At 40.3% G+C, this 26,489-nt stretch overlaps 2 protein-coding genes across 7 annotated transcripts in view; one reads left to right on the top strand and one right to left on the bottom strand.

The window, feature by feature from the left end:
- Positions 1-6,283, bottom strand: part of ZNF541 (zinc finger protein 541) — a 41,197-nt gene extending 34,914 nt beyond the window's left edge. For both annotated transcript variants that reach the window (XM_061596338.1, XM_061596342.1), the window contains exon 1: positions 6,022-6,283. The gene's annotated coding sequence lies outside the window, so the exon portion shown is untranslated. The remainder of the gene's footprint in view (positions 1-6,021) is intronic.
- BICRA (BRD4 interacting chromatin remodeling complex associated protein) overlaps positions 1-26,489 on the top strand; it is a 130,246-nt gene that overhangs the window by 2,603 nt on the left and 101,154 nt on the right. For 3 of the 5 annotated variants that reach the window (XM_061596331.1, XM_061596329.1, XM_061596326.1), the window contains exons 1-2: positions 14,378-14,605; positions 18,282-18,410. The gene's annotated coding sequence lies outside the window, so the exon portion shown is untranslated. Of the gene's footprint in view, positions 1-14,377; positions 14,650-18,281; positions 18,411-26,489 lie in introns of those variants that run through there. The other 2 variants (XM_061596327.1, XM_061596328.1) reach the window with 2 other exon arrangements.

Raw genomic sequence — 26,489 nt, 5'->3', positions numbered from 1 at the left:
AGAACCAAGAGCACCTATTCACCATCTCTTATTATGGCAAAAGTGTGCTGAGGCCATTAGTCATTTAGGGATAAAAGAGACATCGCTGTTTGCCAATTCTGACCAGAAAACTCCTCTTTATCCCCAACTTTCTTTACCTACACCTGAAAAGGATATTGAGAAATTTGTAAATGCTCCTCCATATAGCCCTCCAGTCCAACAAGAACAGGTTACTGGGAAGGTTAAAGCAGCCATAGCTCAGGCTGCAGCCTCAGGATTATTATCTATGGAAGAAATGGGAGACTGGGAGGGTACAATTTCAGCTTTTCCCGTTACATATCAGCCAGATCCTAATAATGCTAATAATCGCATAGCAACTTGGACAGCTCTTCCGTTTTCTGTTATTAGAGAAATAAATAAGGCAGTAAGAGAATATGGGATTACGGCTAATTATGTACAAGGGATGTTGGAAGGAGTAGCTACTGGATATAACATGATCCCTCAAGATTGGAAGGATCTCTTTAGGATGATTTTGACTCCTTCGCAATATGTAGTTTGGGACCAAGAATTTAGACATGCTGCTATAGCAGCTGGGGATGCTAATATCATTCCCGAGCAAATTTATGGGTCAGGTAATTTTGCTACCATAGCACAACAAGGGGTATTGCCTGAAGCCGCATTTCATCGAACTGCTGAGTGTATACAGAAAGCATTTAAAAAGGTGCCTGCTGGGAAAGAACCCTTACGTTCTTTTACGAATGTACGGCAGCAAGCAACAGAGCCCTATTTTCAGTTTGTTGACCGTTTGAAAGAGGCTCTGACACGGCAGGTTGATAACCCTCAGGCACAAGGGGAATTATTGTTAAAATTAGCTTACGAGAATTCTAACACAGACTGTAAAAAGATTTTGAAAAACATTATTCATAGACCTCAATATGAATTGGGAGACATGATTCAAGCTTGTGCAGAGGTAGGTACACATGTTCATGCCATGACATTGTTAGCTGGGGCATTAAGACAGGGTAACAAACCTACAGGCAATTGTTTTAATTGTCAAAAGCCTGGTCATTTCAGAAGGGAATGTCGGGCTCCTGGCGGAGGAGCATTTAAAGGTGGGGGCACTGTTACAAACCGGCCAAAGAAGATCTGTCCGAAATGTAAAAAGGGTTATCATTGGGCTAATCAGTGTCGTTCAGCTCCCACTACCAATACCAATGTGTCTTCCCGTCCTATTGAGGGAAACTGAACTTGGGGCAGGCTTCCAGCCCCGAATCTCAAGGAAGTGTACCCACCCCTGCTACTCAAGGAAGCGCTGGAATTGATTTAATACATGCAGAGTCAAAAGATGTTCCTTTGCCTGGAGCAGTTCTTTTAATGCCTACCACACTCACTGGCCCTTTACCAGAAGGCACCGTAGGCCTTGTACTACCGCGATCCTCTGCTTCCAAGAATAATATAATGGTGGTACCTGGTGTTATTGATTCTGATTATCAGGGAATTATTTATATTCAGTATTGGAGTCACCTTCCCCTTCAGTTGAAGAAGGGAGATTCTTTTGCGCAACTATTGTTATTGCCATATCGTCTTTTCACATCGAACACTTCCTCCCAAAAACGTACTGGTGGATTCGGATCTACAAGGACGAAATCGCCGAGTGTGAGTATTTCAGGTAATCCTTTCCATCCACAGGTAGCTGCAGTACTGGCAGAAGTGACCAGGGAGAAACCGGTTCGTAAGTATTGTTTAAACAATGTTCTTTTTGAAGGTATTATAGATTCTGGGGCAGATGTCACAGTAATTGCTGAACATAACTGGCCATCCTCTTGGCCAGTAGAAGTGGCCCCTTCTGTGTGGGGAGTGGGCGGAGCTCAGGATTCAAAACGGAGTAAGGATTGGATACAAGTTGTTGCTCTTGATGGTGATCGTATAGCCCACATTCGCCCTTGTATTTTGGACATTTCAGTAAATCTGTGGGGAAGGGATTTACTGGAGCAATTCCAGACCACCATTGTTATTAATGATTAGCCAACAAAAGGCAGCTCTTCCTTTACAATGGAAGACAGACATACCCATTTGGGTAGAACAATGGCCCTTACCCAAAGAAAAATTAGAAGCTCTGCACCAACTGGTAAAGGAGCAACTGGAAGCTGATCATATAGCAGAAAGTAATAGCCCTTATAACACCCCAGTGTTTGTGATTAAAAAGAAATCTGGAAAGTGGAGGCTCTTACATGATTTACGAGAAATAAATAAATTAATTGTGCCCATGGGTCCGCTACAATGTGGGACGCCTAATCCAAATTTAATTCCATATGACTATTCCTTAGCTATTATAGACCTGAAAGATTGCTTTTTCACAATACCGTTACAAGCGCAAGACGCACCGAAATTTGCGTTTACTGTTCCTGTATATAATAACTCTGGCCCTGTCTTACTTTGTCAATGAAGCCAACTTATGTAGAACTACAACAATTCTTGGGTTCTATTAATTGGATTCGACCATATTGTAAACTTACCACTCAAGACATGGGGCCTTTATTTGAATGTTTAAAACAAGGACGTCAACCTGCAGATATTATTACTTTAACGGAACAGGCAAGGCAATCCCTAGAATTAGTTTCTACAACGTTAAAAGCTATTTGGGTGGATCGACAAATATTGAATAAACCACTGATTTTATTTGTTTTATTTGATGGAAGCCAACTTTTTGCTGCACTCACTCAGGAGTCAGGCTCCAATGCTACACATATAATAGAGTGGCTTTACTTAGCCCATACACCAAAGTCATCTATCACAACTTTGTCAATGCAAGCAGCAGAAATAATCCAAAAAGCACGATTACGATCAAGGCAATTATTAGGTATCGATCCGGTTGAAATTTCGTTGCCTCTTAAACTTTACACATGGGAAAATGCTGTTGCACTTTCTGATGACCTTCAATGGGCTTTAGTCTCTTATTTGGGCACAATTTCATGTCGTTCCTCATCAGATCCACGGCTTCAAATTACACAAAAAATTCCTATCCAGTTTCAATCTGTAATCAGTTTACAACCCTTACCTGCGGTCACGGTCTATACTGATGGCAGTCCAACTAGAGGGGTTGTTGCATGGCACGAGCAGGGGGTTTGGAAGACAATTTTCACCTTACCCCAAACTTCCGCTCAGAGATCTGAGTTGGCCGCTGTTAGTATGGCGCTGTTGACTTTTGCAGATCAGGAGGTTAACATTATTACCGATAGTCTTTATGTTAAGAATGTTGTACTTGCATTACCCGGTAGTTATGTCTCTCCCATGCTGGACACTAATCTACTTGCTCTTATGCTTACACTTCAAAAACTCATACATACTCGGTCTTGTCGATTTGCTATATTTCATATTCGCAGTCATCAACCTTTCCCAGGATTGTTAACAGAAGGTAATCAATATGCTGATCAGGCTCTTCGTGCCCTCCTTTGCACACCCATAGAAAGTCATGCCCTTCATCATCAAAATGCTAAAGCACTCCAGAAGCAATTCCATCTTACTGCCCAGGAAGCCTCTGCCATTATTCAACAATGTCCCCAATGCACACAGTTAACTCTATCCCCAGAACCAGGAGTGAACCCACGAGGTCTCATAGTTAACCAGTTGTGGCAAATGGATGTTACACATTTTCCTACTTTCTCCCCATGGAAGTATTTGCATGTTACAGTAGATACATATTCCGGATACATATGGGTAACTCCTCAGAAAGGGGAAAAAACTAAGAATGTTATTAATCATGTCATTCGTTCTATTGCCATCATGGGCCAACCTCAGACGATAAAAACTGATAATGGCCCTGCATATGTTTCACAGCAATTTGCACAGTTTTGCACTAAGTGGTCCATTACACATTTGTTTGGTATTCCTTATAATTCTACAGGTCAAGCTGTCGTCGAACGTACCAATCGTACCCTTAAAGAGCATTTGCTTAAACAAAAACAAAAAGGAGGAGTACCACTGGGATTGGCCACCAAAGAGGAGTGGCTGGCACAAGTGTTGTTTACCATTAATCATTTAAATTTGTCTCAATCTCCCAATACTCATTTTTCCTTTTCTACTCGAGCGCAGCGGCATTTTCAGCAGTCGGAGTCTCTACCTGCCCCGCGGGTGCAGTTTCGGCAACTACCAAATCCAGAGTGGAAAGGCCCAGTTCCGCTTATAACGTGGGGTCGAGGTTACGCGGCTGTGTCTACGCCTGACGGTCCTGTGTGGGTACCTGCTAGGTGTATCCGGCCCTGGAAAGACGATGTCCTGGCACGATAATCTTAAGAATCCCATCCCTAATTTTTCTCTGCAACTTCAGGATACTGGGATGTCTTCCAGGAAGCGTGGTCGGAATGTTCCGCAACCTCCCGTGACTTGGGGCCAGATAAAGAACTTAGCAACACAAGCAGAAAAAGCAATGGAACAAGCCGGGGTGGACAAGACAACTGAGAATACCATTCTTGCTTTAATTGCGTCTTTAAATACAAATTCTATTTTTGTACTTTGCATTTGTTGGATTTTAGGAAGCGCCGGGGCTGACAGGTTGGGGCAGGAGTTGGGGATGCGGTTTCAACACAATATCTGGGTTCAGTTAGCAAGAATGACAAATGTGAGTGACTTTTGCATGACTGAACATGTACAGGAAATGGGTATGTTGGGAACATGTTTAATACCCGTATGCAAAGCACCTGGGGATATTGGGAACATTACAGGACTTGGGCGATTCATGAATACTTCAGAGATTAAATATCATACTGTTTCGAATTGGGGAACTCCAACCTTCCAGCTGCCTGTTAATGCTTTTCAATTATTTACATCACATGTTGCAAATTCCATTAATAATACGTGTGCTCGGATGGCTAAGTCAGATTCTTAGATATGCTATTCTTTTACTCATTTTAAGTATAGGCTTATGCTGTTTTTTACAATACCTTTTCCAGACGTGTACACCTGTTGCTCCGCGACCATTACGTAGTAATTACTTTTTGCTAAAAAATAAAAAAGGGGGAGATGTGGGGTGGACTGAATGAACAGCATACGTTGGCAAACCACGCTGCTGTTCTCAGTACACTATCTCTCAAGACATTGCGATCTGACCAGTGGAAAAACAGGATGTGGTTAACTTTATGGCTGTAAACGATACTGACATCTGTAGTGGTTAAATAACTGCCTGCATATTGCCACGTAGATATGCTGTTGTCCTATGTATGTACGTGATGTTATACAATAGTTAAAGGTCATAGGCTGTTTATGGAGAAAAAATAATCCACGCCTCCAGGCGGAGGTAATAATAAAAGCGGAGACCAGAATTACGAAGGGGGCTCCGAAATTGAACTCTGGTCTCACCGTGTCTCACTGTGTCGTGATATCTACAGGAGGGCTCATAGAGTAAAAACAAACATACATTAAAATAAAGTATAACATAATAAAAATTGTAACAAATTAAAAAATTGAAGCAAAACACAATTTCAGAAGGCTGGATGCTATTAGGAGATCCAGCAAATAAGTGAGATTTTAATCAGGGCTTTAAATGTACCAATATCAGGAATAAGATTGATATCAAGAGTTAAAGCATTATTTTAGTATGGGCCAAGAAGCAAGAAAAAGCTGAAAATACGTTTTTAAAATAGTTCCATGCTCTTAAGTAGCACACCACTGCCTCAATCCAATTTACATTGTTGTACAGTAGGGCCCCACTTTACAGCAGTCTCAATTAGACGCAATTAGACTAAACCCCCACTCATACAGCGCTTGTTCCGCTTTTATGGTGGTTTTCAGGCATCGCACATTCTATTCAATGAGTTCCGCTTTACAGCGGTTTTCGCTTTACAGCAGGGGTCCGGAATGTAACCCGCCATATGAGTGGGGCCCTACTGTATTTGAATTACATTTAAATCAATGGGACAACTAACAGCCCAGTCCCTTTCAACATTAGATGCATATAACAACAAAATCCCAGTAAAGTCCATGGGTTTAGAAGTCCAACTCTGCATTACAATCAGGTGGTTATTCTACAGTCCTATACACACTTACCTGGTAACAAGCTCCAGGGCTTAATGGGGCTTACTTCAGAGAAGTATAGATGAATCACAACTAGCAAGCCCACTGATTTTAATGGGGACTCTTGTACAACTACCTTTAGTTAAGCCTATATATGGCTTGCCAACTCCTTTTTCTGGCAAAACTCCAGAACAGCAAATAGAAATTCAGAAAGTAGCTTTTCCTAGAATGCAGAGGCAGTGACAGGAAAAGCTCTCAAGTGCTGGTTCTCTGTTTATTAAGCAACAATCAAAGGAAAAAGAATTGCCAGGGAGGAAAAAATGACAACTAATATAGCCACACTGAAGTTCTAGCTTGGTGGGATGGCAACTGACCTGCTTGTTGAATCCAGGGTCTGCCCTAATCTAATAAAGGGCCGGAGATGAGGACCCAATTTTTAGAGCAGCAGGTGTGCAAGGGTGTGGAAAACTATACTCTCCCTCTGCCTGCAACTTGCCTCCCTACTGCCATTCTCCTGGTGCCCCTTTTCTCTCTGGGCTTTGGTACAGGATAGTCCCAGTTAAGCTATATTGACTTCCTTGGTGGACAGAATGCAAATGATGCGAGGGATGGGTACGAAGATTCAGATGCTCTTTCTCAGTGCAAATGATGGAGGGATGGGTGCGAAGATTCAGATGCTCTTTCTCAGTGCTGTAATACTACATTGCTTCCACACTTGCCCTTGTCTCTGGAATTGCCATCTTTTGTTCACTTCTTTTTTTATGAAGAAACCATACAAAGTTATTGTAAAATAGTTTTCTAGGTTGTCCTGTTTTTTTTCCATCCTAGTTTTGTGATGATTTCTTTGCAATAAAACACAGTTGTAGTGCAGCCTGGCCAGTGTATACAGGCAACTTACTACTAAGACTTTTCAGGGCTTTTGTGTCTTTAACTGAAAGCTTCCTGATTGCAAGTTTTTGCCATTTTGTTTCATCGTGTACATTGTGACTGGGGTATTAGTGATGAAAATCCTTTTAATACCCCCAGTGTCAGTTTTTGTTTTCATGGAGGCAGATTTAATTATTGATTTTCCCTATTATTTCTGAGGTGAAAAAGTGCTATCTTACTTTTTTTAAAAAAATTAGAAAGTGAAAATTATGAGAGAGAGCCAGGAATTAAAAGCCTCTCCCTCCCTGCAGGACAGAAACTGACACTGCTGCAACCAAGAGAAGAGCATTCAAAGGATAATTAAGGCTGCAGAGTTTTCAGGGTGGCTTACAATAATAACAAACATTAAAATACAACTGTAAACTATAAAAATAATATGTTGCAGCATAACAAAGAATAAGATTAGTATAAACTCAAATTCTGCAGTTTTTGTATTCTAAATAAGCGTTATTAATGCTAACAAGTACTTTTTGATTTCAACCCCTTCTTTATTATTATCATACCTTCCTACAGTTTAATAGATTAATATTATTAGCCGGTGAACAGCTGATCTAATTATTAATTCAGGAGAAATACTGTTCTGTTCCAGAATATTTATTTATTATTTGTTAGATTCTCATAAAATTACTTCTCTGGCATTGTACAAAGTCAGCTAAAAATATACTGCATTGAAAATCCACAATGAATCTTAAAAATCCAACCCAGTGTGAAAATCCAAATGCAAACAGACCAAAACAACAATACACAGTATAGATCACAAATAACAAGATAAAAAATTGTCTGGGAGAATAAAAAGAGTCTTAGCCTGGCACTGAAAAGACAACAATGTGGATGTCAAGCAAATTTCCCTACAAATAACATTTCATAGCCAGGAGAGTGGGGCACCACTGAGAAGGCCCTCTCATGGCTACTCTCTGCACTTCAGGTTGAGGGGCACATGAGAATATGTTATAAATTGTTACTACTCCCCTGCCAGTAATAATGTCAGTCTCACCCATACCAGTGAGTGAAGGGCAGGTTCTATTACAGTGGTACCATTCTATTTCTGCTGGAAAAATAATCTGGAGTCACCTGGCTGCATTATACTAAAAAAACATCAGAGGAAGGAAGAGAATAAAGGGATCACCTGCACAGTAAAGTAAGTGGCCAACTTTTGTTGTAGAATTGTTTTCTTCTGCCTGCTCCTTTTGACAGGAATACCTCGCATTAACGTGCTCAATGGGACCAGAGCGAGTACGTAAACCGAAAATGTCCTTAAAGTGAAGCACTACCTTTTAAAACTTTTTTTACCTGTCCTTCACGTGGAGCCTCTAAGCCCCACGCTAAAGCCTCGGCTGCTGTGCTACCACACCTCTCAGCTGATCGTGATCGAGCCTCCCAACTGATTTGCAGTGGCACGATCGCATCTATTTCCACCCCCATGCACCGTTAAGTGTCCGTAAGTGTGAAGCAAGCGTACATAAACGGGCATGGTGGAGTATGTGTTGGAATGTATGAGGTTCAACTCCAACTTGGTGGGTTGAGGCTGCATGGGGTTAAAAAGGGTAGCCAGGGAGGAGACCTCTTTGTTGCCAGGCTATACCTGTCCTTTGATCCTTGCTGTCTCTCCCCCTCCTGCTAGACTGATATGCTTGTTGTTGTTGTTATGTGCCTTCAAGTCGATCACGACTTATGGCGACCCTATGAATCAGCGACCTCCAAGAGCATCTGTCATGAACCACCCTGCTCAGATCTTGTAACTTCAGGTCTGTGGCTTCCTTTATGGAATCAATCCATCTTTTGTTTGGCCTTCCTCTTTTTCTACTCCCTTGTTTTTCCCAGCATTTTCCCAGTCTTTTCTAGTGAATCATGTCTTCTCATTATGTGTCCAAAGTATGATAACCATAGTTTAAACATTTTAGCTTCAAGTGATAGTTCTGGTTTAATTTGATCTAACACCCAATTATTTGTCTTTTTCGCAGTCCATGGTATGTGCAAAGCTCTCCTCCAGCACTACATTTCCAACAAGTTGATTTTTCTCTTACCCGCCTTTTTCACTGTCCAACTTTCACATCCATACATAGAGATCGGGAATACCATGGTCTGAATGATCCTGACTTTGGTGTTCAGTGATACATTTTTGCATTTGAGGATCTTTTCTAGTTCTCTCACAGCTGCCCTACCCAGTCCTAGCCTTCTTCTGATTTCTTGTCTCCATTTTGGTTAATGACTGTGCCGAGATATTGATACTCCTTGACAAGTTCAATGTCCTCATTGTCAACTGTAAAGTTACATAAATCTTCTGTTGTCATTACTTTAGTCTTCTTGACGTTCAGCTGTAGTCCTGCTTTTGTGCTTTCCTCTTTAACTTTCATCAGCATTCGTTTCAAATCATTACTGGTTTCTGCTAGTAGTATGGTATCATCTGCATATCTTAAATTATTGATGTTTCTCCCTCCAATTTTTACACCTCCTTCATCTTGGTCCAATCCCGCTTTCCGTATGATATGTTCTGCGTACAGATTAAACAAATAGGGTGATAAAATACACCCCTGTCTCACACCCTTTCCGATGGGGAACCAATCGGTTTCTCCATATTCTGTCCTTACAGTAGCCTCTTGTCCAGAGTATAGGTTGCGCATCAGGACAATCAGATGCTGTGGCACCCCCATTTCTTTTAAAGCATTCCATAGTTTTTCATGATCTACACAGTCAAAGGCACTGTAGTCTATAAAGCACAGGGTGATTTTCTTCTGAAATTCCTTGCCCCGTTCCATTATCCAACGTGTGTTTGCAATATGATCTCTGGTGCCTCTTCCCTTTCTAAATCCAGCTTGGACGTCTGGCATTTCTCGCTCCATATATGGTAAGAGCCTTTGTTGTAGAATCTTGAGCATTACTTTACTTGCATGGGATATTAAGGCAATAGTTCGGTAATTACTGCATTCCCTGGGATCCTCTTTCTTTGGAAGTGGGATATATATTGAACACTTCCAGTCTGTGGGCCATTGTTTAGTTTTCCATATTTCTTGACAAATTCTTGTCAAAATTTGGACAGATTCAGTCTCAGTAGCTTGTAACAACTCTATTGGTATGCCGTCTATTCCTGGTGATTTGTTTCTTCCAAGAATTTTAAGAGCAGCTTTCACCTCACATTCTAAAATTTCTGGTTCTTCATCATATGGTTCCTCCATGAATGAATCAGTCATCCTGTCATCTCTTTTATAGAGTTCTTCAGTGTATTGCTTCCATCTTCCTTTTATTTCAGGGAGCAGACATCTTTCCTTTGTCTCTCCCTCTCAACCAGCATGAGAGCTGCACTGGGACCAGTGCAGACTATTCCAACATAGCTAGTTAGCTAGATATAGGACTCTTTCCTATCAAGCATGTACTTCCAGAATAAAGTAGTCCTTTCTTATTTTAAAGCTTAAAGTCTCTGTCTGACTAATTTGCAGGGAAGGTAGAATCTTAACAAAGATTCAAACACACACACATAAGCTCGCTCAATACGCTCTGCTCTGCTACGCTACTCAATAGAATTCCGACAGTATGGAGTATGTCCGTAAAAGTGAGTGTACGTTAAGTGAAGGTCCGTATAGCGAGGTATTCCTGTACAGCATAGTGGTTAAAGGAGAATTGCAACTTTGAGCCAATTCTTCTGTGCTACATGATCCTAAGCATGTGTATTCAGACTTAAATGTTAAACTCGTCCAGGAGTAAGCCCCAATCAATTCAATATGACTTACTTCTGAGTAGATATGGTTAGGCTTGCACTTGTAGAAGTACATCCCACTGATTTAAGGCTCAATTCCCTATTAAGCGCATAGGACTGTCACCAGCATCATGGTTTTCAAACTTTTTACCTTTAGGAAACGTTTCCCACAAAGTCTCATCTTCCAAGAAACCTTTGCACAGCTGCATGAGACCCCAGCATTTGGAGAGAGGATTTTGGACAATTGTTCGGTCTAAGTATGCTCAGTCTCATGCCTCTGCCCTCTCTACTAACGGTGATTTATTTAATCATTCATTTTTACGTTTATATCCCATCTTTCCTTCAAGGAGCTCAAGGTGGCATCCAAATATGGTTCTTCCTCTCCCAATTTTATCCTCACAACAACCCTGTGAGGTAGGTTAGGCTGAGAGACAATGACTGGCCCAAGGTCATCCATTGAGCTTCATGGCTGAGTGGGGATTCAAACCCTGGTCTCCCAAGTCCCAGTCCAACATTCTTAACTACTACACCACAACTGGCTCTTGTGTAACACTACCAGCACTCTTGTACAGCTGCACATTGTGGGTGAATAATAGTGATGGGCAAGCTTTCTCTATTAAAATCTTAAAAGTAAAATATTAAGCACCTATAACATCTAGGGAAAAATTATTTTAAAAGGTGGCCTTGTCCAAATTCATACAGTTCAGTAAATCCCATCTTTATAGTAGCTTGTTCACCATTATTGATCATTATTGGAGTACCCTGATAAGCTTCCAAGGAAACCCATGGTTTATTTAAACTTTGTATGTTGTCTTTCTACCACTATGGCATTCAAGGTGGCATTCAATAAAAACAAACAGAAACATGTTGTATCAGTAAAAAGAGACTGCAAAGCAAAAGCTTAAAGGTAAACTAGTTGAACAATTTAGGTTGCAATACAATGCACACTCACCTGAGAGCAAGCCCCGTTGAACCCAATGGAGCTTACTTCTGAGTAGACATGTATTGGATTGCAGCCTTAAGAAGCATTCATTAATTAAACACAACAGAAACTAAACATTAACATCTCTCTCTTTAAGGCATCTATTGAAAACAAAACTTTTAGACAGGCCTTTTAACAGGATTTCTTTTCTTCCAACCACTGCCATATTCGCTGATGTTAATGAAGTTTTTATTTGTTTTTAATTTTATAATATTTTTTATGTTGTAAGCTACCATGATGTACTTTTATGGAAGTACAGCTTATAAATACTTTAATATATGTAATAAATAAATAAACCAGTAATTATTTTATTTATTATTTGATTTATATTCCGCTCTTCCTCCCAGCAGGAGCCCAGTAATAAGAATACCACAAAATCAAATTATATATAAAGATAAATTATAAAAAGCCAAATGCCTGGGTAAATAGGACAAAGTTTCCCCTGTTGATATTCCTTGAGAGAACTCTATACTTCTCCCACAACCATAGGAAAGGCCCTTTCTGAAGGCAGAAGTAACTCCTATGATCTCAGCTGCGTGGTTGGTTCATATGGGTGAATGTAGTCCCTCAGGTACCCTGCTGCCAGACCTCTAAGGGCTTTATAAATCAAAACTAGCTTTAAGTTAACCTGAAAGTTAAGTTGTGTCCAGAACTGGGACCCAATAAAGATGAAAATGAGGTTCTTAATTTGACCCAGTGAACAAAGTGGTGACTGGCACTGGAGCAAGCTCAACAGACTATTTTCAGAATATATTTCAGTATAGGTGTAAAAGATTTGTTACAGCAAGTCCTAGAACCATCTACCCTCTGTGTTCTGACCTAATTGAAGTATCCAACGCTTTTAAAAGCTGCCCCACAAAGAATACCTTGTACTAGTCAAGCCTGGGTGTTTCTCAAAGCATAACCAACAAAGTACAATAAATGTTTGTTATTATTATTATGTGCCTTCAAGTTGATTATGACTTATGGCGACCCTATGAATCAGCGACCTCCAGTAGCATCTGTCATGAACCACCCTGTTCAGATCTTGTAAATTCAAGTCTGTGGTTTCCTTTATGGAATCAATCCATCTCTTGTTTGGTCTTCCTCTTTTTCTACTCCCTTCTGTTTTTCCCAGCATTGTCTTTTCTAGTGAATCATGTCTTCTCATTATGGGTCCAAAGTATGATAACCTCAGTTTCATCATTTTAGCTTCTAGTGATAGTTCTGGTTTAATTTGTTCTGACACCCAATTATGTGTCTTTTTCGCAGTCCATGGTATCCACAAAGCTCTCCTCCAACACATTTCAAATGAGTGGATTTTTCTCTTACCCGCTTTTTTCACTGTCCAACTTTCACATCCCATACATAGAGATTGGGAATACCATGGTGTGTATGATCCTGACTTTAGTGTTCAGTGATACATCTTTGCATTTGAGGACCTTTTCTGTTTCTCTCATAGCTGTCCTCCCCAGTCCTAGCCTTCTTCTGATTGCTTGACTATTGTCTCCATTTTGGTTAATGACTGTGCCGAAGTATTGATAATCCTCGACAAGTTCAATGTCCTCATTGTCAACTTTAAAGCTACATAAATCTTTTGTTGTCATTACTTTAGTCTTTTTGACATTCAGCTGTAGTCCTGCTTTTGTGCTTTCCTCTTTCACCAGCATTCGTTTCAAATCATTACTGGTTTCTGCTAGTAGTATATCATCTGCATATCTTAAATTATTGATATTTCTCCCTCCAATTTTCACACCTCCTTCATATTGGTCCAATCCCACACACTGCCTTCCTAAGCATGCTGCAGGAACATAGGAAGTTGCTTTACACTAAGTGAAGTCACCACTGTACACAGCTCAGTATTGTTTGCACTGACAGGCAACTCTGCTTTGGTAGGGGTCTTTCCCAGCCCTATTAGGAAGTAAGAGGGGCTAAAAGTGGAACATTTTGTATGCAAAGCATGTATTCTACCACTGAGCTACCTGCACTTCCCCATTGTTCATAAAAATCCATTTCTGAATGTTTAGTTTTCAAGATGTATTGAGGCTAGTTAATGTCTTTCCACTTTATTGTTCAAGTATGAGTGTATTTTAAAAAATCCTTTAGAACTTAACATTAATGACTCTCCACTGCAAAACTCTCGTTTTGTGAACGCCATCGGAGTAGACTGTAAGGCCGCAATGGCACTTAATTCTGAGAAAAACTCTATTAGATCAAACAGCAAAGGATATATCACCAAGAACAAACCGAATAGTATCCCAAACTACAATAAGTGATCCAAGTCCATAGCTAAATGCAAGATTAATTAAAAATGAATAAGAAATAATATTTAGAATAGTTTTAGATTAAGTTCACTGAAAGTAGGGACCTGCAAGTTTTGTTTTATGAAACTGCGAAAGGCCATGTTAGACAGAAAACCAAACAGTATCCTCCTCTTCAAATTCTTCCTCTTTCAGCCTTTATTTTTTAAAAAAACTCCCGACCGGATGTTTTTTAATAAAACACAGTGGAAAACGTGGTTTCCTGCTCCGCTGGAAGTTAGGCGAAAGTTACAGTCCTTATAACGTTGCCTTCAACAAATCTCTCTATTAAAACTGCCACCGCGTTTGCGTGCCTCCTCGCTCGTAGCTCTGGTTTTTATACAGCACCAAACGGAGCACCACCACAGTCTCACCCAAGTTAAAACAGATTTTAGCGATCATTCAAAACCAGCCAATCGTAGAGTATAAACATAGCAGAAAACCTACCCCTTTATTAATTACCCACGCTAGTCAATCAAATTTAACCTGTCTAATCAGGGTGACGCTGCTGCCTTTGGCCCATCCCATTACTTTCTGATCTGCTCCACTTCGGGCCAATCAGGAGAACTCTCTCTCCGGCAAAACCAGTTTTTAATTAGTACGCTAAGGACCCTTTCCTGAGCTGTGCTTTCAGCTGCCTGATTACACAGCCCGTTTACGACGGTGCCTGCTTGGCTGTTAGATTGGAACTGGGGAACATCTGCACATAGCACTCAGAAATCCCTGGCTTGTTTCAGTGTATGTTTTGGCTGCGTGTCTTGCTGGATGTAACATCCAAAACAGTAATTAAGAATTGTGATTACATTTGTTCATGTGGCTGGCTAGAAAAATATTGAGAAAGAGAAGCATTGCCCAACAATGAACTGTGTTTGTTGATTTTTTTTGTTTAGTTTTGTTTGGGTACTAACAAATAAAATCTAGCAGGTGCTTGTTTGAGAGTAGAAGAACCAGCTAAATGCCATCTAGAAGTGTATGAGTTGTGACTAAGGGAATGTGTATATGCAATCTACTACATTATAAGGTGGACCAAATTCAGCTTCCTGTCTCTTTCGGTACTGTGTAGTAGCTGGTCTGAGTACAGCATAATAGTATTGAGCCAGAATAGTATTCATGTATTTATGATATGAGAAGACACATTTATTTTGATTATTATTTTATTCATTTATAGCACCTTTTCCCCCAAACTGGGACTTGAGGCTTATAAAAATTAAAACAAATACAGATAAAATTATTAGTAAACCATACTTTGAAAGCATGCTTTCAGTATTCCAACCAACAATTCTGAAGCAGCTGAGGAAAATCTTCAGAACTGATTATCATAAATATAGTTGTCTAAGTCCTAATGAACTAAGTAAACCTAGTTATGAATCATTTATTAGCTACAATCTTATGCATTTACTAGAGAACCCTACTAGACACAGTAGAACTTGCCTCTGAGTAAACATACACAGGCTGTGGTCTCTCATGACATGCAAGGCAAGACATTTTATACTATGATTTTTCTTCTTTCTCTGAAAAAGGTAAACTCTGTATTACAAATGGTTAATTTGAATATCTCTCATATTAAATGAGAGATACTATGTACCATCTAATATTACCCTCCTCTCTATATGTTTCTTATGTGCTACAGCTGGAAAGTTGCACATTATAATTGTTTTAGTGTTATTAACATGCTTATTTCCTTACTAGTTGTTTTGTTTCTGGGGTGTTTTTAAAGACACTGCAGTGCAATCCTATGTGTCTTCTTAGAAGCAAGCCTCAGTGAGTTCATGTGTATAGAAATGACCCTTAAATTCCTAGATACTTGTATGAAAGACTGAATGTAACTGGTAGATCAAACATTGATATGGGGTAGGTAATGTCCATTACAAGTATCTATTCAAACAAATTAATACAGGCAGGCATTGCAATATATATATTTTACACAGTAGATAAATAAGAAAGAACATAGCCCTAAAGGTCTTGGGAGTGGTGGACTATTTGCATGCATGAATATTTTTTGGGTCTGCTATTATTACCACTGCTTTATGATCACTTTGGGGGAAGGGTCATAGCTCAGGAGGAGAGCATCTGCTTCAGAGGGTCCCATGTTCAATCTCCAAGTAGGGCTTGGAGAGCCTCTGCCAGTCAGTGTTGACAATACTGAGTTAAATGGACCAATGATCTGACTTGGCAGAAGGCAGCTTCCTGTGTTAATGCCATGATTGCTGTGGAACTATAGAAGCTGAATGGTTTCCTCTGGTGCTCAAAATATATGTACAGCAGGAGTGAAGAATCTGTGTGTCCCCCCCTTGCATTATAGATAATTAGTCAGTTGTACCAATGTGAATTGTTCTCTGACAGTCCTGTAAAATAATCTATAAAGTATATTTTCTATCATCCTCATCCCACCCAAGTCTAGAGGACTCATGGAACAACTTTACATGTTCCCACAATGCTACACTTAGCATTGACAGAAGTTGCTGTACTTCCCTGCACCGCAACCACAATGTTGTTTAGTTCTTGAGGCTTTATCTCAATAGCTGAAACAAGTGGGGTAGTTAAGAGCGATGAAAGCATTTAATAAGGGAGAATGGGTAACCACAGGGTTAACTCAGTCACTTACTGACATGACAGCAGAGTAGAAAGTGGTTTAGAAAAGGCTTGCAGAAATAGGAATGAAGATGATGACCTTTTAGGAAGCCTTTACAGGAATTGGGAGAAGTAGCAGAAAACACAAGAGTTAGTTTGGGGAAAAGAAATATATATTTAATCAGGGTGGCCATTGAGGGTTCAGCCATACAGAATCTAGTACAGTCTAAATAAAGATAGTGGTCTAGAATTGCAGGGTTTTCTTTTTAGTGGGGCTAAGACTTATGTGTTGCTGAAATAAGTAGGGAAAAGGTTTAATTAGTACATCCCAAGTCCTGTAATTCAGGGGTGAGAAGACACATCATGGCCCAGCAGTGACCACTGGCCAATTTCCAGTGGACCACCTACTGCCTGCTGTTTACTGACATGATCTGATCTTCCAAAGCACTTTTTCTCTCCTTAACTAACAAGACTGCTCAATACAGATTAATTATGCATTAACTCAACTTTCTCCAACTTGGTGCCCTCCAGATATTTTGGACTACAATTGCCATCAGCCCCAGCCAGCACAGCAGGAGGCTGGAGCCCCTGGAGAGCACTGGGTTAAAGAAGGGTGTCTTAACTGTTAAGCTATTGATCTACGTATGCACTTTTGCTTTGTAAAGTTGGTGGACCACGGTGATTCTAGTAAGAAAAAAAAATGTGCTGTTGAAGGCAAAAGTCAGACTACCTCTACTGTAACCCACTACTCCTTTGAGGAGATGGTTCTTGTAAAGCACTGGAATGCCAGTCAGTAGAACTTACGAATTCAAGAGGACTAAGCAGCCTTTGGTTAGCATTCTGGCTCATATTGTACAGTGCATATGAGTCATCTTTGCCAGAAGTATGATTCTAAAACACTTGGACTTGCTTTTTACTCTTTAACCCTAAAAGTTGAGTTGACTTGGCCCCATTGTCTAGCTTCATGATATGCCCAGTGATCTTAAGCATGTTTACTGAGAAGCCCTACAAAGTTCAACAGGGCTTATTTCCTTGCATGCTTGGGAATAGTTACTGAAATTAGTATGCTTGGGAGTGTAGTTGCGTAGAAATTTCAGCGTAGAAATTGCAGTAGATTGCTTCCTCTCAGATAAAAGTGTTCTTGGATACCTTATTGGGGGGGGGGATAAACCGTTTCAACCAAAAGCCCTTAAATTCGAGTCTGTTCTAAATCATTAACATTGCAGATGAGGGGCAAGTGTTCCATTTCCCCTTGTTCAATACAAGTGGGCTTTTCTTTTTAAAATTAGTTGTTAAGAACTCTCTAAGAATTAAGATTTCACCCACCCTTTCCCCCACGCCTAACGTGTGAAACGCCCCCTCCTCCTGTTTGCGCCGAGCTCCTTTCTCCTGAGAATAGGAAGCTTTGCTGGAAATACATGTCAATCATGAAGGTCGCTTAGCGCGCCTGTACCTTTAAGCCACAGACCTGAACTTACAAGATCTGAGCAGAGTGGTTCATGACAGATGCTCTTGGAGGTTGCTGATTCATAGGGTCGCCATAAATCGTAATCGACTTGAAGGCACATAACAACAACCTTTAATTCACCCCTCGCTTGACAGCCCGGTTGGTAATGTCTTCGTCCGCGGCTCTCCTTTGAGCGTGCGCGCGCGTGTGGCTATTTTGAAAGAGGGGGTGGGGCAACACAAATGCAAATTAAGTAGAAGGGGTGGAGGAAAATATTTTTTTTAAAAAGTCGCTTCGCTTAAAATGTAAAATATTTTTTTTACAGCATATTTTTTATTTTTACCAGCCCCTGCCTTTCCTCGCTTTATTTTTCTTTTTTGTCTTATTTTTCCCCAGACGCCTTGCTCCACTGCAATCAGGCATTGGGCTGACCCTCTATGAGTCTGTGCCTGCTGGGGTCCTGCCTCCGGAGCCCGTGCGGGGATGTCTCGGAGACCCCGCGCTGACTGCTGCTCAAACATCACGGTGAGTTTGTTACAATGTAGCAATTTCTCTTTAAATCTCTTAACTCTCTCTACCTGCAACTCAGGGCTGTGACAGGGCGAAAAAAACCTGGGGGGAAAGGGAACCGTGTCCCCCCCTCCTAGGGTAGCAGCCCTGATCTCTTTCCATTGCTCCCCCAATCCAGTTCTCCCCCCAAACAGCCTCATATTACTGCGTCTGCTGGGCACGTCTACAGAATACAATGTAGCTTTATAAAATGATACACAACGTTCTAATCGTTGTGGCCAAAGAGGGGGCGCTGGGAGATTCTCTCCCCACCCCCATCTCTTCTTTCGCATAACCCTACAGGCTTCTAGAATAGGTTTTCCTTCTCCACCAGATGAGGGGGGTGGGGGCTTTGGGGAGACAGGGAAAAAAAGAGATGATAGTTCGCAGCGTTGGATGGTTATGTGTCGGGTTTTGATTTCCAGGTTGTAAAAGCACCGTCTCTTTAGCTTTCCCAACCCCCACTCCATCTCCAAAATAAAAGCAAAGGATGCCCCCAGCAGATGGATCTTTTCTTTTGGTTTTTGAAGCGTAGATGGTGGGTTTTAAAGAGAAAATATATTGTTTTCCCTGGTGTCAAGCTGAAAAAGGGAAATTTGGTCTTCATGATATTTGCTTTTAAAAGCATTTCCGAGCACCATAGAGGCGTTTGGTCTGGTAGCGTAAAAATGCATTCTTGAGCTCTGTAAAACAAGGAAGACCTGCCAAATACGGGTTATCCTCTATTAACCTTTTCTCCACCGCTTTATGAAATCTCAAACTTGAGCCTCTGGCCTTGTCTTGTAAACCACAGCATGTTTGTTTTGTGCTGATTTGGTTCAAGAAAAGCAACAATGTAAGACAATGATAATACATAGAAGAGGAATTTTCAAGGGATTTTTTTGTAGCCAAATGGTATCTTGTGCTCCTGCAATTCATTTTCATGTCATCCTGAACATACATATTTCTGTGAAATAAACGCTTTTTTTTTTTTTTGCTTTTCAGATGTGTGTGAATCATGGCTCCCCCCCCCTTTTTAGCACAGTTGTATTTGGTTTTTGCTTCTTCTCTTTATATGCCTGTATATACATTTGCAACATATTACAAACTTTAGTTCTCTGGTCTGGTCTGTCTGCCCCAGTTAGAAGTCCAGTGTCTTCTGGATTTATCCAAAGACTTGCGTATCTCTGAGTTCAAGAGTAATAAACAAGCTAGAATGTAATGTGTAAGAGGTGATTCTGCATAAGTTTGGTAAATCCAGTGTTTTTAAAAAGTATTTTCTAAAGCAGAGCTTCCTCACCATGGTCAGTTTCATGTTCTATGGACATCTCTGTAGTGACTCTATCAGGAGTGCTGATACTATTATCAAGACTTCATACAGTGAAACTGAGTGTTCAGTGAAAGGAGTTTGCAAAACTCTGGTGATGGAGTTGAAATGCATTGTGGTTGTTTTTTGTTTTCGGGGACTTCAAAACAGTGGTTTTAATGAACACAGTTGGGTTTGTTCAAAATCATAATCTTGCTTGTTTGGGGTATTTTAATATATATTAGATGAGGAGAGATTTCCCCTTTTTTATTTGGTAATTTATAAAAGTAATTATACTAATCTAAAATGAAAAGTCATGGTGATAATGAGTTGGGGGTTTTTCAGTGATAATTCAGGTCCATTTACTGCTAGATTCTTGAGTAGTTACCTAAGTGCCTGGCCAGCCAACTATTTCGCTGAAATGACCTGGTTATAAAAGTGTACAGATGACGTTACATACACTGTGATTCTGAATATATTTATTTTAAAGTAAGTCCCATAGAAATCACCCAGACAACTAAGTAAATGTGATTCAGATCAAGGTCTTAGCACTGAAATTCTAGGACAGTATTTGAATTTTATATTGTCTGTGCTTGCAGAAACAATTATTCAATTATTGCTGTGTCACTTTTTTTTTAAAAAAAGGATGAACTGCAGCAGTTTTGAATAACTCCCTGCCCCTGCTTTTAAAAATAGGGAAAGCTAGGGACTTTATTTTTAAAAATGAACATGTGTATGTTTTCTACAATTGCTTCTTAGAGGTTGTCCTTCTGCCTTATTGTGTGTGTGTGCCAAATTACTATGTGCCAGTTAATGTTGGTCCACTATATTAAATCAAGTGATAGCTGAGCTTTCATTATTTATATTTCTCTCCCACCGAGTAGTAAATGTATCCCTCATACTTGATAAGTAAAAAGGGAAAGTTATCTGTGTTGGCCCATAAGAAATTTCCAAAATCCATATTATAGCAATACCCATATTAGACTAACCAAAATATCAGAAAATAGCATGCGAGCTTAAAGTTCTCCAGAACTCTTCATCAACTGAAAGCACTAAAAGGTGCAATTCTATTTTGGCTGGAATAATATTGTCCCTTTAATGCCAAATATTTCAGGATATGAATACATGAAATAAACAGAAGAGTCTTCCTTAATTACAACATATGAAAAATATAATTGGGATACACCTTTCATTTACATGACAGGATGCTTGAGATGGTTTTTTTTAATTAAAAATAACACTCTCTAGGGTTTAAGAAATATCTGACCTTCCACCCAGGATCTCCCCCTACCCCATGACATTTTAGTTTGTTTTCTGTTATATACATAAACATATGAGATCAAGAGAGTTTTTCAGATAATGGCCATTTATAAAGGCAACCCCAGTTCTTATTACCAGTAAATGCTAATATCTGATGCTTGGACGCAGCAGTGGTGCTTCTGATTGGGAAGGAACCCAGTCTGGGAATAGGGGTTCAACCAATTTTAGATGGACTAGTGGTCCCTCTGAAAAATCAAATTCAGCCTGGAGTATTCTCGAATCTGGCTTTGCTCCTGGGTGCCCAGGTAGCAGCTGAGGCCAGGAGTCCTTTTCCCAGCTTAGGCTGGTGCTTTAGGTGCACCCATTCCTGGGAAGTTCAGTTCTAATAATGGTGATGCATGCCTTAGTATTACAGCCATGCACTCTACATGGGGCTGCCTTTGAAACTTCATCTGATCCAGACTATAACAGCAAGGGTCTTGAAGGGTGCTAATCCTTTGGCGCCCTTGACACTGATTTTACATTAACTGCACTGACTTCCAGTTTGTTTCTGAGCACAATTCAAAGTCCTGATTATGACCTTCAAAGCCCTCAGTGACGATGTCTAGAATACCCGAAGGACTGTCTCCTCTCATACAAGTCATCCTGTTTCTTTAAGATGTGCAGGGGAGGCTTTTCTCAGTGTCCCAATGGGGGTAGTGATATGGGCTGGTTGAGGCACAGGAGAGGACCTTTTCTGCAGTCTGTGTCTGTGAAACACTCTGACTCAAGAGGTTTGCTCCACTCTCTCTTGACCTCTCTTGATGTCTGTTGAAGACATTTTTATATTGCCAGCCTATCAACCTAATGGGTTGAGATACTTTCATAGAGTTTTAGTGGACTAATCTGTGTTAAGAAGTTTTTATCGGCAGCACATGCTTCTGTTTTAATGCTGTATTTTATTGATTTTATTAATTTCTTATGTTATTAATGTTTGTAAGTTACCTTGTGTATTGCGATTGCAAGGAAGGATTGCAATCTTAATAAATAAAATGGAATAAATCTTTATACCTAAATCCCAAACCTTACAAGCTATAGAGATAGAGCTTTGTTAACCACACAGGGCATCTATAGCTCTGCAGTAAGGACACTCCCCTGCTTATGTACACAGAACTCCTGTGCCATATCTCAGCATCACATCTTGTGTTGGAAAACATACTATTTTCTCAATAATTCCAAAAGTTGTGTAGGGCCTGACGGTTCGTCACAGAAGTTTTTAAAGGTAGTCTGCAGAGTATTGGCAGTTGGTGTTGTGTGATTTCCATGGAGCTCCCCACAAAAGACAAAAAAATAAAATGGATAACTTCTAAAAATAGTTACATTAATTGTCACTACTTAAAATGAAATACATATTTAATGCAAACATTATACATTCCCTGAATTTCTGTTTGGCATTATTACTCATACAATATGACAAATTACAGATATTTATGACTTTTATCAACCAAACAGTGAGGCCATCTGAGAAACTGCTTGCCCTATAACTGCTATATCGCTTCTGGAAAATTCTGGGCACTTGGCCAACACTCAGCACATCCAGCTCTGTTCTGGATTACGGCCCTTGTTAGTAAATGATCTCGCTTAGTGTTCTTCCATGTGAACACAGTACCAAACAGAAACCTATGAATTTCGTGTTTGCCCCGCCTTCTCTCTTAGCAGATATAGTTCTGTAGTGGAAAGGGTGTGTTGGCTACTCAACTTAAAGTTTTGGATTATGCTCCTGGGTAGTATAAAGGCTTTGTTAATTTACAAACCAATACATTTTAATTGTTATTATAACCAACTGGTATATGCTCTTGTTCAGGAAATGCATGGATTAAAAATGAGAAATGATTTAAATCATCAAGGAATTCTAATTTAAATCAATGTAACCTACAAAATTCAACTGTTGAGTTCTCTTATTGGGCAGTTGTAGGACCTCTTGAAAGCATGTACCTCACTATCTTGGCAGGGATCTGAATGGCGCACAACTGGTACGGTAATCTAAGGTCTACATGCTTGAGTGAAGGGAGGTTTTTATGGATAGAAATTGCTTGATACTGGTTTTCAGTAGAGCTGTCCACCAATTCAAAAATGTTGGCTGTTAAATCATATGCTTTAACTGCTTCATTGATTTTAACTTTAAATAATTTTACACATGATTCAAATCTCAATAGATGTCATTTCGATATATACAATGGCAATCTTACAATTTAAAAGATATTAAATCTCCATTGGCAGAAAAAAAGAACATCATTAATATTTTCTTTCTACCATAGTAACATACCAGAGCCAAAATGGCTCCAACCCATGAACAAGGGTGCCTTTGACTTTCAGGCCTACCAAATAAGACATATTTTGCAAGTCTTTGGCCTTAGTTTTCAAAACTAAACTGTTTTTGTGAAAGGACTTCGTAAATGAAAGTAATAAATTACATGAGGGGAAATAGGATGAAAGAAAAACAAGGTTTGGCCAACTGTCATGTGACTGTTTAGGTCTCTTAGGCAAACTTCCTGATTGCAATTGTGTGTGTGTAAATACTTACGCATACATATATACATTATATAATCTCAAGGGTATCCAGATTTTGTCAGAGTGAAGTCTCCTAAAATGAAAACTGTTTTTGAGTATCCCAGACTGTAACAAATAGAAAGCAAAGAAAGAAAGAACACTTTGGCAGAAGGTGGTTGCTCTTGTCCACAAACTTGGCAACTGGATTTAAAAAATTTAAATGTATTTATTTTAAAAAATCAATCTCATTTTTCTTCTAGTAGGTGAACTCAAAACAGCTAACAATGTAGAAATAGAAAAAAATCAAGACAATATCAACGCATAATGAAAAAGTATAATCAAATCAGTAGATAGAATAGATTATTGTTTTAGGGCGCAATCCAATTTGCATTAAGTAGGGCTGAGGGGAGTTGGATGCAGCGGCTCAGCCAGGCTACACTAGTGCAAGTCCCTCAGCCAGCTCAGCCAAGATCAGCGTTAAGTGAATCTGGCGTAAGTCCTACAAAAGGGGTGTTCCGGGGTGCGTCAGGGGAGAGGCCAAGGAGAGGGGACTTAGGCCACATCCGACTTGTGTTCAGAGCACTCCTGTAGGTCCCAATTCAGGCAAAGGTTATGCCGGGAAACAGGTCAGTCTAAGAAAATTAATACAATAGAAGTCAGTGGAGAGGGCTTACTCCCCAGTAGGGGAGTAACAGGCTTTTAATTTCTGGTCCCTGCACGCAGCTCCTAGCTGAGCTGGCATTCAGCCAACTCTGAGACTCCTGAACGGCAATTGGATGCAGCAGAACTTTACGCCAGCTTCTCTTGCACCACCACCACTTATGACGGCTTCTACTGAGTTGGATTGCTCAGATAGCCTCCCCAAAGGTATCTTTAGAGCCAGGTCTCCACTGAACACAAGAAAGTATATGGCAGCCTTTCCCAACCAGTGTGCCTCCAGATGTTTTTGGACCACAATTCCCATCTTTCCTGACCATTGGCAATGCTGGCTGAGGCTGATGGGAGTTGTAGTCCAACAACATCTGGAGGCACACTGGTTGGGAAAGGCTGGTATACAGTAATACCTCGCATTAACGTACTCAATGGAACCAGAGCGAGTACATAAACCGAAAATGTCCTTAAAGTGAAGCACTACCTCTTAAAACTTTTTTTACCTCTCCTCCATGTGGAGCCTCAAAGCCCCGTGCTAAAGCCTCTGCTGCTGCGCTGCCACGCCTCCCAGCTGATTTGCGGTGGCACGATCGCATCTATTTCCACCCCCACACGCTAAAGCCTCTGCTGCTGCGCTGCGTTTCTGGAGAAATAGAGGCATATGGAGCATGTACGTTATAGCAAGGCAACGTTAAGTGAAACAACGTTAAGCGGGGTATGCCTGTATAGTGACAGGGCCATACAGGCCTCTCTACAGAGGGCATTCCAATGTATCGGTGGCCACAACTGAAAAAGCTAAGGGAGAAGAGCCACTTGGGCTCCTCTACATGCATTAAGTTGAAGGTAAAATTCATTGTATGTCTTTTGAAAATCAATAATACTATTTAAAAAATGGTGAAGGTAGCAAAAAGGTTATAAAAATATTCTGGTCAGAACGAGTGAAGCATGTACTCTTTTTGTATAACTCTTGACTGAGACAGGTCAGGTGGAGTGCAGTTCTGTTGTTGTTTCCCCCCGATCCAGTTAAGAGACACTATGGGAGGGATTGGGAAAGAGATCTAGCCTTCCAAGGAAGGCCTGTTTTACATTTTGAGAAGAGTGGATATACATACACATGCTAGCTTAGTTGAAATCATAGTGAACTTAGAGTGGATGAAGCTCTACACTGGGCAAGAACCAGTGGCCACTGGGCCAGATTTGGCTTCCTGTGCTGTTAGGCCCTCAGTTGCTATCCCACAGACAAAGAGAGATGTGAAAGAGAGATGACATACATATGGAAAAGGAGTTCTTCTTTAATTATTATTTAGGTTTTTTATATTTACATCCAGTTGCTTATGTCCCAAGACAGCAGTTCATCTGATCTGCACCGATTTCAGTTACAAAGCAAATAGTGTCCAGTTTTGTTGAAATGTCCATGTTGACTGAGTGGGAAAGGAGTTACTTAGGATCTCTGGAAGGCATTGGTTCAGTTCGCATTTAACTCTAAGCCAAACCATAGCATAGCGCAAACGTGGGCTTCCAGAGAAGAAATTGTGGCCACTTTGCTCTTCCTACAGTCCTGCTGCTGTGAGTTAAGCCATGGCTTGGCTTAATCTGCTATCCGAACCTGGGCTTGTGATTTATCTCCTTCAGACAAACCACGAGCTGTAATCCCAATAACAAACGTTGGTTGTGGTTTGTAGTTTATTTGGAGCAAGACAAACTATGAGCCCAGGCTCAGACTGTATGCTAAGCCAAACCATGCCTTAGCTTACAGCTGCAGGTGGCTAAAACCTACCAGTGTAATTACATTGTGTACAGTTGCAGTTCCAAGCTCCATTGTTAGGAATCCCCATAAGTGCTTATCCACTTCTATGAGTTCCTCCTTTCTATTTCCTTAGCTACTAATGTTTGCTTCCTGTTCCCATCATATACCTATTTTGTTCTCTCAATTTAACAGTTTATTTATAAGAAAAAAAGTTCCAGTTGATTTCTAACTAGGCATGCTTCATTTACCTTTAAAAATGATATCTCATGTTGCTATTGAAAAATTGACTTGGAGAAAAAAAGTGTAATCAGCATGTTAGCCCAAAGTAAATATCACGTTTTGTTTGTATTATTATGTCCTAGTAGGGAAATAAAGCTTACAACTTGAGAGCATCATCCTTCATTATTATGGTAGTGTGATGTATTCTAGTATAGTTAACCAATGGGAGGAAAAACTAATTGGGTTGTATCCATCTGAGCCCTTCTCATAGTAGACCCATTGAAATCAATTGCTATGACTAGCTTAAGTTCACTTGTTTCAGTGGGTCTCCTCTGAGTAGATGGATACAGCACATTATGTGCCA

This window comes from Rhineura floridana, chromosome 15 (genome assembly GCF_030035675.1).
Source record: "Rhineura floridana isolate rRhiFlo1 chromosome 15, rRhiFlo1.hap2, whole genome shotgun sequence".
NCBI classification, from domain to species: Eukaryota; Metazoa; Chordata; class Lepidosauria; order Squamata; family Rhineuridae; genus Rhineura; species Rhineura floridana.
The sequence above is the reverse complement of the archived record's forward strand: the minus strand, read 5'-3'. Positions and strand labels throughout refer to the sequence as shown.